At 28.8% G+C, this 3,853-nt stretch overlaps 2 long non-coding RNA genes across 2 annotated transcripts; one reads left to right on the top strand and one right to left on the bottom strand.

The window, feature by feature from the left end:
- Nucleotides 1-2,476: 2,476 nt before the first annotated feature.
- Nucleotides 2,477-3,170, bottom strand: LOC114167302 (uncharacterized). Its single transcript, XR_014985310.1, has 2 exons — nt 2,956-3,170; nt 2,477-2,799 (listed from the first exon to the last, which is right to left on the bottom strand). It is a non-coding gene; the product is annotated as an uncharacterized LOC114167302 (long non-coding RNA).
- LOC146882209 (uncharacterized) lies at nt 2,677-3,559 on the top strand. Its single transcript, XR_014985311.1, has 2 exons — nt 2,677-2,848; nt 2,963-3,559. It is a non-coding gene; the product is annotated as an uncharacterized LOC146882209 (long non-coding RNA).
- The last annotated feature ends 294 nt before the right edge of the window (nt 3,560-3,853 follow it).

Raw genomic sequence — 3,853 nt, 5'->3', positions numbered from 1 at the left:
AGAAAGGGTGAACAGAGAAAAATGAGGAGGTGATAAAAGAAAACATGTTAGACTTGTTAGCCTATTGTAAAAGGGGCTCTAAGAAGAAAGGTTTTTTCTTCTTGCACCCCAACTTTTTTATAATTCCACTGCTATCCTTTTGGTTTGTAGTTATCAGCTTTCAGAATCCGATGTTACCGACTTTCAAAAACTGGTGCTACAGACTTTCAAAAACTGGTGTTACTGGCTTTCAGAATCCGGTGTTATCGGCTTTCAAAATCCAGTTTTATCGATTTTCAAGATACGAACTGTGGCAAAACATGAATAAAATTTTTAGGGGTGCCAAATTTAATTTTTTTATATATATAAATTATTTTTCTAGTTAAATAAAAAATTCTTCATTTTCTTTATTTAAACCATTTTCATAGAGTGATTCATGTATGCACTTTTCAATCTCTAATATTTCTAAATTATTGAATTCACGCAACAAAGGTATTCTAATTTCTATTTCAAATCAAGGTTATCCAACTAATTCATTATGTGTGGCAGAATTTGTAATGCAACCCAAGATATATCCATAAATTTTTACCATTTCAGTAGAAAACACAACAACCTTTACATTTCATAATTTAAGGTTGTACTAATTTGGATAAAAATATAATTAAGGTTCATGCCAATTTGATAAAAGAATTTCCTAAAATCATAGTTAGAGGTCATACTAATTTGGGTAAAATTTAATTTGGAAGAAACATCATAGGAGAATCATAAATTTAAGATACATATTTATCGGCTTTCAGAATCTGATGTTACCGGCTTTCAGAATCTGGTATTACCGGCTTTCAGAAACCGGTGTTACCGGTTTTCAGAAACTGATGTTACCAATTTTCAAACTGGGGTACCGAATTTCTTTCTTGGGGGTGCGGGTTATGAAGATATTTAGTTTATAATTTATTTTTATTTTTTTAAAGGATATAGTGATCTTTACAGTCAAACTTGGAGGTCCAGGAAAAAAAATTGGGGGTGCTGGAAGGAAAAACCCAAGAAGAAAATGGGGATGCTGTAGGTATTAAAATGGTCTTGGACTGTTAGCCCATCCTGCAAATGGAAGTAAAAGGAAAACAGTGGTGTGGATAGGAATAGGGACTTTAGTCTATTATCCCAACATGCAATGTAAAAATAAAATTGGTAGGTTAAGGTATTAAAACATGGATTGGGTTCTCTTTTTTTTCATTTTTCTATCTTTTTCTTTTGTTTTTTATTTATTTACTTTTCTATTCATTTATTTTTTTTTCATTGTATATTTTTGTTAAAAAAGGAATTTTTCTTTTTCTTTTTAATTCTTTACTAAATTTTTTGAGAAAAAATTCATTTCACCCATTTTTTATTTTTCATTTGATGGATTAAATAAAAACCGATTTTTAAAATTTTTTAGAAACAAAATTTATTTACCTATACGAAAATGGATGCGATATGACTGAAAACTTACGTAGTTATATTATCATATTATAAGTTGTTATATTGTCATATATGTGACGAAATAAGCAATAGGAAATTTTTAAATATAATAAAATTTTATTCTATTAGCGACAAAAAAGGAATCACTATTACTTTGTTTTTGCGACTGAAATTACCAACATGTTCTAGTCGCTAAATTAATCCCCTACCATATACTTGAAGGTAATCAAGTTTTAAATGACCGATTAACAACGAGAATTGTAGTCACTAAGATAGAATTGAAATTATGTAGCTAAGCCAGTAACTAAGATTTCCGTACCAAATATTTATTATTGCAATTTTATTTGCTAAAATATTTGTGCCAATTTAAGTCTTTTAGCAATTGAAAAAAGTGGCAGCTAACATCCATTTTTTTTATAGTATTAATCTTTTTTTTTTTACCTAAGAGAAGATGATTTTTATGTTATATAAATTTAATTAAGTATTAAAAGAAAAATAATTACAATATTCCATACTATATTAATTCTTTTAGAGGTAGTCTTAATATTTTTTTATTATTGTTCTTCTATATATATATATATATATATATATATATATATATATATATATATATATATAAATAAAAGGTTTTACTAATATATTTATCAGTTTAATATTTTTCAATTAAATAGTGTTTATTTAAAATCGTTTAATATCTGATTTATATAGATAAAAGCAAAAATAATATATATTTTTCAAAATATACCAAAATATAAATAATTTAATAATTTTTTTTAAAATTCGTACAAACAATTATGTGGATATAAAATTAAAATTTGATAGTTAACTCTTAAATAACCTTATAAAAGATATAAAATTTAATAAAACTACAACGTAATCTCTTCTTTTATATGTATATATATTTGTAAGTTAATAAATAAAGAGGAGAATCATAGAATCCTTTCTCTTTCCATTGTGCTTGTTCCTTTTGTCACGATGCGCAATTTCAGTACCCTTTTAGTCTCTAACAAGTCTACCATTTGCTCATTAAGCAATCATGCAATGATTAACCACAGTGGCCATGTGGTCAAAGGCTTCTTCTTACTCCTTCTAATATATACATACCATATTTAAGCACATATGTATTCACAAAATTTACACTGAAGAGCACATAAAATCAGATGAAGAGTTAAAAACCCCCTATAAATATCTCTTAAAACAGAGCAAAAGAAAACCTAGAAAAGATCTATGAGATTATTAGGTGTGATTTCCAAGGAGAACATTGCAGGTTAGAACATGACTCTGTCCATGAGCTTCTGCAGGCACCTCCATCTCCATCACAGCACTTGCAAACAAGTCCAAGAGAAGCTAAATTTTTTGAGTACCCTGCAATTTCATCACACAAAATTAGCATCCATGCCACAAGATACAAGAGGTTTGAAATTTAAGAGTGCTCTTAAGTTTTACATCAAGTAATATAAAAAATTGAACATCAATTTATATGAATTTATTGTCCAAATTCTGAATCTTTTGTTTGTTTACCTTGAAGGGGTGTGAGGGAAAGTGTCCTTCCTTCCACAACAGAAGTTTTCTCTGCCACTGAAGAAGCAATCAAGATTACTAACAAGACCAACACATGAGGCTTGTTCTTATTGATGATAACAATACCCATGTCTCAAAATTTTTACTTTGAGCTTCAAAAACCCTTTGAGCTATAGGAGGAGGGATGAAGAAGTGAGAGAGAGGTTTTTGGGAATTCAATAACTCCAAGAGAGATATGATTGTTATATTAACACGATGATCACGACCAAAATAGTGACAGGGACAGGCCTAGTTTTGTGACATTTTTATATTTGGGTATCTAGAAGAATGTGATGTTAGTTTTTTCCTTTTGGATTGTTTGATAACTTATGTTTGTTGGGTTGGGTGGGGTTGGCTTCTGGAAGAGACACAGAAATCATGCCACACGTTTCCAACTCCACTACGTCTCCCTGAAGACGACTAAAGAAGTTGGATACCACTTTCCTGCCGAAGCCATTGTTTTTTTTTTTAATTAAAGGTAAGTGGGGTCATCTTTGATTTGTATTAAATAAACATACTAAATTTCATATATATGAGTAAAGAGTATGATGATAAAAAGGGTAAATTCGGTCCGTTCTGATACACCATTAGTAAGTAAAAAATGATTATTAGTAAGTAAAAATTGGATGAGAGCTATTTTTCCTATTAAAAGGGATTAAAAATCTTAACTAATTTTATTAAAGGTGAATAAGTTTGCCAACTTTTTATTCAATTTCTATAAAAATATTATTTTTAAAATTTGCTTGTGTAATGACCCAAATTAACAATTATTACAATGTTCATCACATTTTTAATAATAACTAGTACCATTACGTCACTAAATTAAATTCATCATCTCACCAATTATACCCTCTCTTCA

Source organism: Vigna unguiculata, chromosome 10 (genome assembly GCF_037176805.1).
Source record: "Vigna unguiculata cultivar grain cowpea cultivar isolate G323 ecotype 2 chromosome 10, ASM3717680v1, whole genome shotgun sequence".
Taxonomy (NCBI): domain Eukaryota; kingdom Viridiplantae; phylum Streptophyta; class Magnoliopsida; order Fabales; family Fabaceae; genus Vigna; species Vigna unguiculata.
The sequence above is the reverse complement of the archived record's forward strand: the minus strand, read 5'-3'. Positions and strand labels throughout refer to the sequence as shown.